The sequence below is a fragment of the Loxodonta africana genome, chromosome 8 (genome assembly GCF_030014295.1).
Source record: "Loxodonta africana isolate mLoxAfr1 chromosome 8, mLoxAfr1.hap2, whole genome shotgun sequence".
Taxonomy (NCBI): domain Eukaryota; kingdom Metazoa; phylum Chordata; class Mammalia; order Proboscidea; family Elephantidae; genus Loxodonta; species Loxodonta africana.
The window spans coordinates 64,480,064-64,497,219 of NC_087349.1; positions in this window are offsets into that span (position 1 = coordinate 64,480,064).

The following is a 17,156-nucleotide window of genomic DNA, read 5'->3' on the forward strand; positions in this document are numbered from 1 at the left end:
TTTCCAATATGAACAAATGGAAACCTGGGAAATATGCATAGGAATGGCTAGTGTGTGGGATAATGATGAGAGGAACATAAAGTTGGATCAGTATGAGTTTATTGACATGGGCCACTAAGCACAGATTCTTCATTCAATGTTTTAGGTCAAGAGGTTGGGAAAGACCTAATAGTTCATTTGGTTAGTTCAAATCATGGATAACACAGTGGCCTATGCTAAATCAAACCTGCCTTACCAAAACCAAAACTAAACTCTTTGCTATCTAGTCGATTCTGACTCATAGCAACCCTACAGGACAGAGTAGAACTGCCCCATAGGGTTTCCAAGCTGCATGTGGTGGATTCAAACTGCCGACCTTTTTGGTTAGCAGCCATAGCTCTTAACCACTATGCTACCAGGGCTCCCAGACCTGCCTTCGTATACTGTAAAAGAAGGTAACCAAAGCTTTTGGAAAATTGTCATGTTAGAGTGGATTTATCAGGTTAGACCCACAAACCCACCTATGGAGTTCCCACATTTTCTCTTATTGTTAGGTGCCATCGAATCGGTTGTGGCTTATAGCTACCCTCTACACAACAGAATGATACCCAGTCCTGCACCATCCTTACAGTCATTATGTTTCAGACCATTGTTGCAGCTACTGTGTCAATCCATCTCATTGAAGGTCTTGCTTTTTTCCACTGACCCCGTACTTTACCAAGTATGATGTTCCGTTTCAGGGATTGATCTCTCCTGACAACATGTCCAAAGTATGTACGACGCAGTCTTGCCATCCTTGCTTCTAAGAAGCATTCTGGTTGCACTTCCTCCAAAAGGGATTTGTTGGTTCTTTTGGCAGTCCAGGGTGCATTCAATATTCTTCGCTAACACCACAACTCAAAGGCGTCAATTCTGCTTCGATCTTCCTTATTCACTGTCCACCTTTCAGATGCATATGATGCGATTGAAAATACCATGGCTTGGGTCAGGCGCACCTTAGTCTTCAAGGTAACATCTTTGCTTTTCAACACTTTAAAGAGGTCCTTTGCAGCAAATTTGGCCAGTGCAATGCGTCTTTTGATTTCTTGACTGCTGCTTCCATGGGTGTTGATTATGGATCCAAGTAAAATGAAATCCTTGACACCTTCAATCTTTTCTCCATTTATCATGACGTTGCTTATTGGCCCAGTTGTGAGGATTTTTGTTTTCTTTATGTTGAGGTGCAATCCATACTGAAGGCTGTGGTCTTTGACCTTCATTAGGAAGTGCTTCAAGTCCTCTTCACTTTCAGTAAGCAAAGTTGTGTCACTTGCACAATGCAGATTGTTAATGAGTCTTCCTCCAATCCTGATGCCCCATTCTTCTTCATATAGTCCAGCTTCTCGGATTATTTGCTGCGCATACAGATTGAATAGGTATGGTGAAAGGATACAACCCTGACGCACAACCTTTCCTGACTTTAAACCACTTAGTATCCCTTTGTTCTGTCTGAACAACTGCCTTTTGATCTATGTACAGGTTCCTCATGAGCACAATCAAGTGTTCTGGAGTTCCCATTCTTTGCAATGCTATCCGTAATTTGTTATGATCCACACAGTCGAATGCCTTTGCATAGTCAATAAAACATAGGTAAACATCTGTCTTAGTTATCTAGTGCTGCTATAACAGAAATACCACAAGTAGATGGCTTTAACAAAGAGAAGTTTATTTTCTTGCAGCCTAGTAGGTTACAAGTCCAAATTCAGGGTGTCAGCTCCAGGGAAGGCTTTTTCTCTCTGTTGGCTATGGAGGAAGAAAGTCCTCGTCCTCAACCTTCTCCTGGCCAAGGAGCTTCTCAGGCACAGAACCCCCATGTCCAAGGGACGTACTCTACTCTCAGTGCTGCTTTCTTGGTGGTATGAGGTCCCCAACTCTCTGCTTACTTCCCTTTTCTTTTATCTCTTGAGAAATAAAAGGTGGTACAGACCACACACCAGGGAAGCTCCCTTTACACTGGATCAGGGAGGTGACTTGAGTAAGGGTGGTGTTACAATCCCATCCTAATCCTCTTAACATAAAATTACAATCACAAAATACAGGACAACCACAGAATAATGGGGATCATGGCCTAACCAAGTTGACACATATTTGACACAATTGATACTCCATCAATTCCTGGAGCCTTGTTTTTCTGCCAGCACCTTCAGTGCAGCTTGGACTTCTTCCTTCAGTACCATCAGTTCCTGATCAAATGCTACCTCCTGAAATGGTTGTACATCGACCAATTCTTTTTGGTATAATGATTCTGTGTGTTCCTTCCATCTTTTTTTGATGCTTCCTGCATAGTTTAATATTTTCCCTATAGAATCCTTCACTATTGCAGCTCAAGTCTTGAATTTTTTCTTCAGTTCTTTCAGCTTGAAAAACGCCAAGCACGTTCTTCCCTTTTGGTTTTCTATCTCCAGCTCTTTGCACATGTCGTTATAATACTTTACTTTGTCTTCTCCAGCCGCCCTTTGAAATCTTCTGTTCAGTTCTTTTACTTCATCATTTCTTCCTTTTGCTTTAGTTGCTTGACATTTGAGAGCAAGTTTCAGAGTCTCCTCTGACATCCATCTTGGTCTTTTCTTTCTTTCCTGTCTTTTCAATGACCTCTTGGTCTCTTCACATACGATGTCCTTGATATCATTCCACAACTCATCTGGTCTTCGGTCATTAGTGTTCAATGCGTCAAATCTATTCTTGAGATGGTCTCTAAATTCAGGTGGGATATACTCAAGGTCGTATTTTGGCTCTCGTGGACTTGCTCTGATTTTCTTCAGTTTTAGCTTGAACTTGTATATGAGCAACTGATGGTCTGTCCCACAGATAGCCCCTGGCCTTGTTCTGGCTGATGATATCGAGCTTTTCCAGCATCTCTTTCCACAGATGTAGTCTATTTGATTCCTTTTTATTTCACCTGGTGAGGTCCATGTGTACAGTCACCATTTATGTTGGTGAAAAAAAGGTATTTGCAATGAAGAAGTTGTTGATCTTGCAAAATTCTCATTCGAACTCCAACACTGTTTCTATCACCAAGGCCATATTTTCCAACTACTGATCCTTCTTCTTTGTTTCCGACTTTCACATTCCAATCACCAGTAATTATTAATGCATTCTGACTGCATATTCTGTCGATTTCAGGCTGCAGAAGCTGATAAAAATCTTCAATTTCTTCATCTTTGCCCTTAGTGGTCGGTGCATAAATTTGAATAATAGTCTTATTAACTGGTCTTCCTTGTAGGTGTATGGATCTTATCCTATGACTGACAGGGTTGTACTTCAGGATAGATCTTGAAGTGTTCTTTTGATGATGAATGCAACACTTTTCCTCTTCAAGTTGTCATTCCTGGCATGGTAGACTATATGATTGTCCGATTCAAAATGGCCAATACCAGTCCACTTGAGCTCACTAATGCCTAGGATATTGTCTTAGTCTGGAAGCTAGGAAGAAGGACCTGGCAGCCTTCTGAAAAGAATTAGCCAGTGAAAACCTTATGAATAGCAGTGTAATTCCCATAGGACATGCCTTTTACCATAATGGTGAGGAAGAAATTTGTGAAGGAAGCTACAGGATCCTTGATGACTGCTGTGATTGCTATTTTATGTAAGTCAGATTTGACAGTGGCAACTACCCTAACTGAACTAAGACATCTAACTACAGTAGGGCTGATTAGAGCACATGGTGATAGGGACCAAGTGGTGGCAGTCAATTGACAAAGACAAGGTGGGCATGGTTACCATAATGAACAGCAGAGTCAAAGCAGCAATTAGAATAGCCTGACTCATATGGACTTACACCATTGACTACTTAGTCATTGTGTCCCTAGGAGTGAAATAGGAGATCTACTAAATATTTACTTGATCTGTACAAGTGGAAGAATTCTAGGTCAAGTGAATTGCAGTCTAATTTGAATCACCAGAGTAGAGAGTCATGGCACCTCAATCAATTCCTAGACTCGAGCCAGTTTGCAGACCCACAACTCCTTTAATGAAGGGGAGGCCAGGTCCTCTTGAAGAAGTATCCCACTATACTGCCAAAAATTTGTACTGTTAATCTTTCTCCAAGGCTTCCCCAAACGGATCTACAGCCTTTTACAAGAGTGGCTATTCACTGGGGAAAAGGAAATAATCAGACTTTTTAGGTATTACTGGATGCTGGCTCTGATCTGACACTAATTCCAGATGACCCAAAATGTCACTGTGGCCCACTAGTCAGGGTGTGGGCATATGGGGGTCAGGTTATTAATAGAGTCTTAGCTCAAGTTCATCCCACAGTGGGTCCAAAGTACCCCTGAACCCATCCTGTAGGGATTTCCCCAGTTGCATAATTGGAATAGATGTACTCAGCAACTGGCAGAATGCCCACATTAGATCCCTGACAAGTGGAATAAAGGCTATCATGGTAGGAAAAGCCAAGTGGAAGCCATTAGAACTACCCCTACCTAGAAAAACATGTTTGGAGAATTGGAGACAAAGAGGTATGTGAATTAACCTATCTGAATGGGCCGAAGAAGTGAAAATATTTGTGTCTCATGCTAATGCTCACCAAAGGGTAACCTTAGCAGAAGGGGAGTTTTACAATCAAGGGGATAGGATTACGTGTTCTGTGGAAACCAGTTATCTTCTTTGCCTCGCCACTTCTATCATTGTCCAATTGTCTCATGAACAAATTCACCATGGTGGCAGGGATGGAGTTTATGGGCTCAGCAACATGGACTTCCACTCACCAAGATTGATTGGTCTACAGCAATTGCTGAGTAGCCAATCTGCCAGCAGCAGAGACCAACACTGAATCCTTTAAATGGCATCATTCCTTGAGGTAATCAGCCAGCAACCTGATGGCAGGTTAATTACATTGGACTGCTTCTATTATGGAAAGGGCAGCATTTTATTCTTATTGGAATAGACACTTACTCTGGATATGGATTTGCTTTCCCTGTACATAATACTTCTGGCAAAACTACGATCTGTGGACTTACAGAAAGCCTTATCCACTGTCGTAATATTCCAAACAACATCGCCTTAGATCAAGGGTCTCTCTTCGCAGCAAACGTAGTTTGGCTGTGAGCCGATGCTGATGGAATTCATCAGACTTACCGTCTTCTCCATCATCCTGAAACAGCTGGTTTGATAGAATGATGGAATGGCCTTCTAAAGACACAATTATGGCACTAGCCAAGGGGCAATACCTTGCAGGATTGGGGCAATGTTCTCCAGGAGGCTGTATATGCTCTAAACCTGTGTCCAATATGTGGTGCTCTTTTTCCCATAGCCAGGATCCATGGATCCAGGAATCCAGGAGTAGAAATGGGAGTGACACCACTCACTATTACCCACAGTGACCCACTCATATAATTTTTGCTACCTGTCCCTACTACCCTATGCTGTGTGAGTCTAGAGGTCTTAGATCCAAAGGGAGGCATGCTCCCACCAGGATACTCAACACTGGCTCCATTGAATTGGAAGTTAAGAACACCACCTGACTACTTCAGGCTCCTCATGCCTCTGGATCAACAGGCAAAGAAGGGAGTTATTTTATTGGTTGGTGTAAGTGATCCTGATTATCAAGGGGAAATTGGATTGACATTACATAATGGAGGTAAAGAATGGCATATCTGGAATACAGGAGATCCCGTAGGGTGTCTCTTAGTACTACCATACCATGTAGTTAAAGTCAATGGAAAACTACAGCAACCCAATTCTGACATGTCTACTAACAGTAGTCACGAATGAAAATGTGGGTCACCCCACCAGACAAAGAACCACAACCAGCTGAAGTGCTTGCTTTGGACAAAGGGAATATGGAATGAGTGGTAGAAGAAGGTAGTTCTAAATTCTAATTATGACAATGTGACCAGTTGAAGAAATGAGGACTATAATTGTTAAGAGTATTCCCTCCTTATATATGTTTATCAAATATTTTTGTTTTTTTCACTTACAAAATATGTCAGTTGGGCTGGCACATTTTCAGTTGTATGCATGTTAATTGTATCATATTAGGCACAAGTATGACTTTGTAATTGCCTGTATTTAGAGATCATTTATGGGGTTAAGGAGATGTGCACAGGTGCCAAGTTGACAAGGGATAGACTATGATGGTTAAGGTTGTGCGTCAACCTGGCTAGGCCATGATTCTCAGTGGTTTGGAAGTTATGTAATGATGTAGTTTTGGCAATTATGTACTGATGTAGTTATCTTTCATTTTGTGATACATTGTAATCACTTCCACGATGTGATCTCCTGTAATCAGCCTGTCAGCTAAAATAGTAAAATTATTTAGTGCTGGGAAAATTGTGACATGCTTTAAAATGGGCGAAAACATTACTGGACCCCCTGCGCAGGAGACCCAGCCTACTATCTGTGTTTTTCATTGTCTTTAGCTCTCTAAGTTGTAGAAAACTGATAGTAATCCAAATGAGTCTTATGCATAGAAATGCAAATGAATTTTGTGGGGTAGAATTCAAAAGTTTATTGCTTTGTGATTATTATTTCTGCATCTATTTTAAAACTAATGTCTGCATTCATGATTGTCTTTATATATGTTTCCTATGAATTTTCCCTTGAACTGATTATAGCCTCTTACTGGCTCCAACATTAATGTATGAAAAATATACTTGATGTGTGTTCATTTTATATCTGTATGAGAATCATGACTTTTAACCTTTAAACAATTATCATTTAAAACTACACAAACCAAACTGTATGTCTTAGTTATCTAGTGTTACTATAACAGAAATACCACAAGTGGATGGTTTTAACAAAGAGAAATATATTCTCTCACAGTCTAGGAGGCTAGAAGTCCAAATTCAGAAGCCCAATTGCAGTGTCATCTGGAAGGGAAGGCTTTCTCTCTGTTAGCTCTGGAGGAAGGTCCTTGAGGCTTTTATTACTAGGCACTTTAAAACTCTTCCAGCTTCTACCCATTCAGTTTCAAAATTGCTTCCACATTTTAGGTATCTCTCAGAGCAGCCGATACACTGGAGACGGAACAGACTGCAAGTAACAGCAGCAGAGAAATGGCAGCATTAGGAAATAAATTTGAGAGGAGGCCAACAGGTGGAATGTTATGGATTGAATTGTGTCCCCCCAAAATGTGTATCAATATGGCCAGGCCATGATTCCCAGTGTTGTGTGATTGTCCACCATTTTGTCATTTGATACGTTTTTTCTGTGTGTTGTAAATCCTACCTCTATGATGTTCATGAGGTGGGATTAGCAGCAGTTATGTTAATGAGATGGGCTCAATCTACAAGATTAGATTGTTTTAAATCAATCTCTTTTGAGTTATAAAAGAGACAAGCAAGCAAAGAGATGTGGGGGCTTCATACCACCAAGAAAGTAGTGTCAAGAGAAGCTTGTGTCTTTGGACCTAGGGTTCTGGCACGGAGAAGCTACTAGACCAGGGGAAGATTGGTAACAAGGACCTTTCTCCAGAGCCAACAGAGAGAGAAAGTCTTCCCCTTGAGCTGGTGCCCTAAATTCAGACTTTTAGCCTACTAGACTGTGAGAGAATGCATTTCTGTTTGTTAAAGGCTTCCATAGCAGCACTAAATAACTAAGACACCATATATCTTGAACATAATTCACCTTAACAATGAAAAAATGCTTTTAATATAGCCACTCTGGAATTTAGGTTCCCTTAAATTTAGCTAATTGCTCCTTGGTTGTAGATTAAGGTTAAATCACATAAATGTATCATACATGTGTCACACACCAAAATATTTTAAATCACCATATAAGCCTTATAATTTTTTTTCCAGTTGCAGTCACGTTGGTTCTGAATTACAGTGACCACATGTATGTCAGAGTAGAAGCATGCTTCATAGGGTTTTCAATAGCTAATTTTTGGAAGTAGATCACCAGACCTTTCTTCTGATGTGCCTCTAGGTGGACTCTAACAAACCAGCCTTTTCAGTTAACTATTTGCAAGGCCTTATAGTAGAGATCAACAAAGACTTTTTTTTTAAGTAGTATTTTAGTGTGTTTTTGTTGAAAGTTTACACAGCAAATTACCTGTTGCCATCAAGTTGATTCTGACTCATATCAACCCTATAGGATAGAGTAGAATCCCCCATAGGGTTTCCAAGAAGCGACTGGTGGATTCGAACTGCTGATGTTTTGGTTAGGAGCCAAACACTTAACCACTTTGCTATCAGGGCCCCACATTGAGCAAATTAGGTTCAAATTTAACAATCTCTATTTTTTTTTTTTATGCATAGTTGTCTGTAACATTGGTTACATTTTTTGTAATGTGTCAACATACTCATGTTCATTTTGGTTGTTCTGTTTCCATTAACCTAGCTTCATTGTCACCTCTTACCTTTTCATCTTTGCTTTAGGGTAAATATTGAGCATTTGATCTCATGCAGTTGATTTTTTTTCTTTTAACATCTCATACAAAAATTTATACACACATTGCTATGCGACACTACTTGCAATCCCTATAATGTGACAGCACACTCCCCCTTTCAACCCCAGGTTTCCCATGCCCGTCTAACGAGCTCCTGTCCATTCCTGTCTTCTCATCCTGCCACCGGACAGTAGCTGCCCATTTGATCTTGTGTATCTGCTTGAACTAAGAAGCACACTCTTCACAAGTTTTATTTTACTTTTTATAGTCCGGTGTTATCTTCGTCCGAAGAGTGGGCTTTGGAAATGCTTTTTAGTTTTGGGTTAACAGCATGTCCTGGGGCCACGTGTTCTAGGGATCCTTCAGTCTCAGTTAAACCATTAAGTCTGGTATTTTTACATGAATTTGAGTTTTGCTCCACACTTCTCTCCCATTCCATCAGGGACTCTCTGTTGTGTTCCCTGTCAGGGTGGTCATCAGTGGTAGCCGGGTACCATCTAGTTCTGGTCTCAGGCTGATGGAATCTTGGGTTTATGTGGCCCTTTTGTCTCTTGGGCAAGAAATCTATTTCTGTCTTTGGAGACCCAGAAACTTTATCAAGCTCACCACTACTGCGAATGTTATTATAACTTGGGAAATAGGTAGTTTATCAGATTAGCCTGTTAAATAAAGTACCAGTGAACAAAGATTTGCAACCAATTTGTTACATGCAAGATTTATCCATGTAGATAAAAATATTCTTTGTCCTTCTGGAAATAAGAGAAAAATGTCATTGACAGAATGGATAATAAGCACTTTGATGAGCATAAGTGTTTGATTTTTAGGAGCTTCTAGTTATCTAGTTTCTCTTCTGGTGTTTGTGCATTGTTAGTTATGGTTTGTATTCTGTTTATGACATGTATTAGGTCTCCTAGCATTGGCCCTAATTTTTCTTCTAAGATCTTTATCATTTTAGATTTTATACATTGATCCATTTTGAATTAGTTTTTGTATATGTTATGAGATATGGGTCTTGTTTCATTTTTTTGCAGGTGGGTATCCAGTTATGCCAGCACCATTTGTTAAATTGGGAGATGTCTTTTCCCCATTTAACAGACTTTGGGCCTTTGTTAAATATCAGCTGCTTATAGGTGGATGAATTTATGTCTGGATTCTCAATTCTGTTTCACTGATTGATGTATCTGTTATGCCAGTACCAGGCTGTTTTGACTAGTCTTGTGCCAGTACCATGCTGTGGTATACTAGGTTCTAAAATCAGGTTGTATGGGCCTCCCACTTTGTTGTTCTTCAATAATGCTTTACTTATCTGGGGCCTAGTGCCTTTCAACATGAAGTTGGTCATTTGTTTCTCCATCTCATTAAAAAATGTCCTTGGAATTTGGATCAGGATTGCATTGTATCTGCAAATCACTTTCGGTAGAACAGGCATTTTCACAATGCTGAGTCTTCCTATCCATGAGTAAGGTATGGTTTTCCACTTACTTAGGTCTCTTTTGGTTTCTTGCAGCCGTGTCTTGTAGTTTTCTTACCACAGGTCTTTCATGTCTCTAGTTAGATTTATTCCTAAGTATTTTATCTTCTTGGGGGCTATTGTAAATGATACTGATTTGGTGATTTCCTCTTCAACGTTCTCTTTGTTGGTGTAGAGGAACCCAACTGATTTATGTATGTTTATCTTGTATCCTGATACTTTGCTGAAATCTTCTGTTAGTTTCAGCAGTTTTCTCGTGGATTCTTTGGCATTTTCTGCGTATAAGATTGTATCGTCTGAAAATGGGCATACTTTTACTTCTTCCTTACCAATTTAAAAAAAAAAATTTTTTTTTTTCTTTTTCTTGCCTTATTGCTCTGGCCAGGACCTCCAGAACAATGTTGAATAAGAAAGGTGATAAAGGCCATCCTTGTATAGTTCATTCTTAAGGGGAATGCTCTCAGGCTCTCTCCGTTTAGGATGATGTTGGGTGTTGGCTTTGTATAAATGCCCTTTATTATGCTGAGGAATTTCTATTCCTATTTTGCTGAGAGTTTTTATCATGAATGGGTTTTGGAATTTGTCAAATGCCTTTTCTGCATCAATTGATAAGATCATGTGGTTCTTTTGTTTTACTTACATGATGGATTACATTGATTGTTTTTCTCATATTGAACCATCCCTACATACCTGATATGAATCCCACTCGATCACGATGAATTATTTTTTTCGTATGTTGTTGAATTCTATTGGTTAGGATTTTACTGAGGATTTGTGCGTCTATGTTCAGGAGGGATATAGGCCTATAATTTTCTTTTTTTGTGGTGTCTTTACCTGGTTTGGGTATCAGGGTTATGCTGGTTTCATAGAATGAGTTTGAGAGTATTCCGTTCTTTTCTATATTCTGAAATGCCTTTAGTAGTAGTGGTGTTAACTGTTCTCTGAAAGTTTGATAGAATTCGCTAATGATGCTGTCAGAGCCAGGGTTTGTTGTTGTTGTTGTTGGGAGTTTTTTTGTTTTAATTACCTCATCAGTATCTTCTTTTATTATAGTTCTATTTAGTTTTTCTACCTCAGGTTGTGTTAATTTAGGTAGGTTGTGTGTTTCTAGAAATTCATCCATTTCCTCTAGGTTTTCAAAATTGTTGGAACACAATTTTTCATAGTATTCTGTTATGATTCTTTTAATTTCAGTTGAGTCTGTTTTAATATCACTCATCCACTTTCTTATTCGGGTTATCTGTTTCCTCTCCTGTTTTTCTTTTGTCAGTTTGGCCAATTGTTTAATGATTTTGTTGATCTTTTCAAAGAATCAGAATTTGTCTTGTTGACTCTTTCAATTGTTTTTCAATTCTCTGTTTCATTTATTTCAGCTCTGATTTTTATTATTTCCTCTCTTCTGGTGCCTGAGGGCTTCTTTTGCTGCTCTCTATCTGTTCGAGTTGTAGGGTTAATGTTTTGATTTTGACCCTTTCTTCTTTTTGGATGTGTTGCATTTATTGCTATAAATTGACCTCTGAGCACTGCTTTTGCTGTGTCCTAAAGGTTCCAGTAGGGTTTGTTTTTATTCTCATTTGATTCTATGAATTTCTTTATTCCATTCTGATTTCTTCTCTAACCCAGTAGCTTTGGAGCAAGGTGTTGTTTGGTTTCCATGTGTTTGGTTTCCATTTATTTGATTTTTTTCCTTGCTTTTTCTGTTATTGATTTCTCATTTTATGGCTTTATGGTCAGAAAAGATGCTTTAGATTTTAGATTCTGTTAAGACTTGCTATGTGGCCTAATATGTGGTCTATTCTGGAGAATGTTCTATGTGCACTGGAAAAGAAAGTATACTTGGCTGCTGTTGGGTGGAGTGTTCTGTATATGTCTATAAGATCAAGTTGGTTGATTGCGGAATTTATATCTTCCATGTCTTTACTGAGCTTCTTTGTGTTCTGTCCTTCACCGAAAGTGTTGTGTTGAAGTCTCCTACTACTATTTTGGAGCTATTTCTCTTTTCAACACTGTTAGTTTGCTTTATGTATTTTGGAGTCCTGTCGTTGGGCGCATAAATATTTATTATGGTTATGTCCTCCCAGTGTATTGATCCTTTAATCATTATATAGTGTCCTTCTTTATCCTTTGTGGTGGATTTTGCTTTAAAGTCTATTTTGTCAGAGATTAATATTGCCACTCCTGCTCTTTTTTTATTGTTGTTTGCTTGATATTTTTTTTCTATCCTTTGAGTTTTAGTTTGTTTGTGTCTTTGAGTCTAAGGTATGTCTCTCACAGGCAACATAGAGATGGATCATGTTTGCTTATCCATTCTGCCATTACCTGTCTCCTTATTGGCGCATTTAGTCCATTTACATTTCAGGGTAATTATTGATAGATATGAGTTTAGTGCCATCATTTTGATTTTTTTTTTGTGGTGTTGAGTTTCTTTGTTCCACTTAATTTTCTGTGCTGAGTTGTTTTTCTTTATGTATTTTCTTTTCATTTTTCATCGTTGTTGAATTTGTATTTCCTGAGTCTTCTTTTTTATTTTGACGTGTAGGTTTGCTAGTTTCCTTTGTGGCTACCTTAAAATTTACGTCTGTTTTTCTAAGTTTAAACCAATCTTTTATTTCTTGATATCTCCTTAGCTTTCTCTCCACATGAAAGCTCTGTGACTATACTATTTAGTCCCTCTTTTTTATGTTAATGTTGTCATCTTTTACATATTGGAACAGAATATCTTTTACATATTACAAACAGAAACAAATGTCTCTGTTTCCCTATTTTCAGTATTTTGGCTTTGACTTATTTTTGTGACTTCCCTATCTGGGTTGCTATCTGGTTGTTCTGTCCTGTGTTCTAGTCTTGTATTACCTGATATTATTGCTTCTCTAGCCAGAGAACTCCCTTTAGTATTTCTTGTAAGTTTGGTTTGGTTTTTACAAATTTTCTTAACTTCTGTTTATCTGGAAATACCCTAATTTTGTATTCATGTTTGATAGACAGTTTTGCTGGATTATGTAACTCTTGGCTGGCAATTTTTTTCCTTCAGGGCTTTTATATATGTCATCCCAGTGCCTTCTTGCCTGTATGGTTTCTGCTGAGTAGCCAGAGCTTAGTCTTATTGACTCTCCTTTGTAGGTGACTTTTCCTTTAACCCTAGCCACTCTTAAAAGTCTCTCTTTATCTTTGTTTTTGGCAGGTTTGATTATAACATGTGTTGGTGACTTTCTTTTGGGATCTACCAAACTTCTTGGCTAGATATGTTCTTGTCTTTCACGACATCAGGGAAGTTTTCTGCCAACAAATCTTCAACAATTCTCTCTGCATTTTTGGCTACTCTAATCACTTGTAGGTTATTCCTCTTGATAGAGTCCCACATAATTCTTATGGTCTCTTCATTTTTTTTAATTCTTTTATCTGATCTTTCCTCAAATATGTTGGTGTCAAGTGCTTTATCTTCAATCTCATTAATTCTGACTTCCATTTCCTCAGTTCTGATCCTGTGACTTTCTATTTGCTGTCTCTATGGATTCTAGCAGTGTGTTTAATTTGTCATTTTGCTCTTGTAAATCTTTCCTAAATTTCTCTATTGCTTTGTGTGTTCCTTGGCTTGGTCTGAGTTTTGCTTGATCTCCTTCCTGATCTCTTGAAGAACTCTGTGCATTAATCTTTTGAATTCTACCTCTGGTAATTCCAAGACTTTCTCTTCCTCTGGGAGGTTTCCTGGTTCTTTGTTTTGGTCACTTGCTGGATCCATTATGGTCTGTCTTTTTATGTGATTCGATATTGACTCTTGCCTCCGAGCCATCAGTAAGTTATTACGTATATATATGTATTTACTGTATGTTTCCTTGCTGTGTCATAGCTTTTTGTTTTATTTTCATATGCCCAAATAGGGTGGACATGTGAGCTACTTCGATTATTGATGTTTTTGAAGTTCCCACCTCCTTTTACCAGGTGGTTAGAGCTGCTACTAGGTATGTGAGCCCAGGAGTCCATTTACTTTTATTGTGTGGACTCAGCTCAGCTGTCCAGGTCATCGGTCACTGAGTGCGTGGTACAGGCTCTCATCTACAGTCCTGGATAGGCAGGACTACAGAGGAGTGATTGTATCTGGCACAACTCTCTGACCGAAGCAGGCGGTTATGTGTTAAACAAGTTGGAGACAGACGGCTGCGCTTGAGTATCTAGTGGAAAGCATGACCTTGTCCCCTAGATTGCTTAGGTAAGTAGGTTTTGTAGCCAGACTTTGGGTTCCCAGTGCTGTTGGCTGTAAGGACTAGGAGGTACCACTTACTTTCAGAGCCCTGTTGTGGGTGGTTAGGTGGAGTGGGTGGAGCTACCAGTCCTCAGGGCCCTGATGTGGGTAGGTGAGGACCCTGCTTAATGGGCAGGGTGGTGTCAGATATCATAAATCTGCCACTCACCCTTAACAGTTGCAGTTGAAAATAGGCTGCAGGTATACACCATGTTGTAGTATGTTAATGACAGCCTACCTGTTGAATGGGGCCATATAGGCCTAGGAAGGGGTGAAAGGCATTTGAATTCCATGGTGTGTGCCTAGGCAAAGCAGCAGTGCCTGACCTGAGTTCCTGGCTTAGGGATCATGGTGACTTTTTAAAGCCACAAGACTGGTTTGGGCACAGTTAACCCTGAACTCCCAGTTTATGGGAGCTGGTGGTTTCTTTTTTCCTGTTTGTTTGTTTGTTTATTTTTTCCCTCCCCAAAGCTGGGAGACTGGCTGGGGCACAAAGGGTCACACTTCCAGCCTATGGGGCACAGCAACTGGTGAACACTACTGGACCAGGACAGGAGCAGAGCGGGAAGGGGGCAGGTGAGGGGAAGAGAGGCACTTCCTAGGGAGGAAGGGCTATTTTGATCCCACATAGTAGGTTGCCAAAACCCACTGCCTTCGAGTCAATTCTGACTCATAGTGACCCTATGGGACAGAGTAGAACTCCTCGATAGAGTTTCCAAGGAGCACCTGGCAGATTCGAAACGCCGATCTCTTGGTTAGCAGCCATAGCACTTAACTACTATGACACCAGGGTTTCCCACAGTAGCTTAGACACTTGTAATTAACTCTCACAGATTCAGTACTATTGCTTGCCACAGACGGTGTGCACCAGCCTGCATGGTGCTGACCAGGTCAGGTCTGGGAAATCCTTGCTGCTTCTGAACTGTCTCTCCCTCCCCCTGCTGCTCAGTCTGACTCCTCAACTTTGTCTTTGATGTTCAGGGCTCTTAGATTGTCATATATAATCGATTCACTTGCCTTTTCAGGTCTTTTTTGTAAGACAGACCACAGGAAGTGTCTGAGTATTCCTGCCTCTTTTTTTTTTTTTTAAGCACAGTACTTACAAGTAATACTATTTACTTATGAGGTAAAATGTTATTTAAGTGAAAGATGACCTCCAGGAGTGGTTTCAGTTCCTGATTTAAAGGGTCTCAGGGCCACAGCCTTGGGGTTCCTCTAGTCTCTACCGTTCCAGTAAGTCTGGCCTTTTTTAATAATTTGAGTTTTGTTCTACGTTTTTCTCCCATTCTATCTGGGACCACCTATTGTGTCCCTGTCAAAATAATTGGTAGTGGTAGCCAGGCAACACCTAATTCTTCCGGTCTCAGGATAGATGTGGCTGTGTGGGTTATTAGTCTTTTAAAGTAGTTTCTTCTTTAAGTCTTTGGTTTCCTTCTTCTTTTTTTTTTTTGTCCCCAGGCGAGTAGAGACCAATAGATGTATCTTAGATGGCTGCTCACAAGCTTTTAAGACCCCGGATGCTACTCACCAGACTGGGAGACTAGGATGTAGTACATAAACTTTCTGAACTATGTTATGCCAACTGACCAAGTTGTCCCGCAAGAGTTTGGTCTTAAATCTTCAAACCCAGTAAACCAATCCAGTGAGGTGTTTGGTTATGTCTAGGAATTATCCATGACTGTGCCCCCATGTGCTTTATTATGCATATGAATATATATGTAGCACAGACAAGCATGTATATAGCTATGTCTACAGATATACCTATACAAGTACATGCATGCACATATACCTTAGTATACACATATATGCATACTTATCTACCTATGTAACCATACATATATTTTTTGGTTGATATTGCTGCTGTTGTGAAATTGTACATGTTATAGCATTTAAAAACAAATCTTATTCTTGTGTACTTCTTAGTGTTATCATTTACCTTGGTCAAGTTGGGCAGGCTTCAACTGTATTCAGTATTGTCTTTCCCATCACCAAAAATAACAAGTGTCTATTATCTAGAAAGCGATCCCCTTCCCATCCCTGGTAATTACCAAAGAACATTTCAACAGAGACTTAAAATCAGGGTCTAGAAAAAGATTAAGTTTATGAGTGACAAGAGAGGACCATTTGATAAATTATCTGGTTGAATATATGAACATTGTTTGTTTTGACATTAAATCACTCTTAATTTCAGTATATAATCATAGAAGAAAACCACTTCAGATAGAGTTGTGGCTTGAATTATGTGCCCCCAAAAATGTGTATATTAATTGGGCTGAGCCATGATGTCTGGTTATTGTGTGATTTTCCTATGTGTTGTAAATCCTGCCTCTACAATGTTAATGAGGGAGGATGGACGGCAGTTGTGTTAGTGAGGCAGGACTCAACCTACGGGATTGGATTGTGTCTTGAAGCAATCTCTTGAGATATAAAAGATAGAAGCAAGCAGAGAGACAGGGGGACCTCATACCACTGAGAAAGCAGCACCAGGAGCAGAGCACATCCTTTGACCACAGGGTCCCTGCACCTGAGAAGCTCCTTGACCAGGGGAAGATTGAGGACAAGGACCTCCCTTCAGAGCCAACAGAGATAGAAAGCCTTCCCCTGGAGCCGACACCCTGAGTTTGGATTTGAAACCTACTAGACTGTGAGAAAATAAATTTTTCTTTGTTAAAGCCATTCACTTGTGGTATTTCTGTTATGGCAGCACTAGATGACTAAGACAGATAGCAATCTCACAAAACCTAAGACCATTAATCACCTTCTTGGTAAATAGCTTGCCCAATTATGGCATCTTGTTATGTCAAATTATCTGCATTAGTTTCTCAAGGTCTTAGTACAATTGTTTCTTTTAGCATGAAGCTACAGATGAATCAGGCATATAATGCTATTTTCCTTGCATTCACTGAATTAAATGGTCTTTGTAATATATCCACAGTCAACTAAATAATGCCTTTCTAAAGACTTTGCTTTATAAAATCAAATGAACAAGATTTTTAAATGTATTTTAATATGTAAATATTTGTTCAGTTTATTTCCAGTGAAATAAATGTTTTAAGTTAAACATCCTATTTATCCAAGTACCTTGGGCCAAGGAA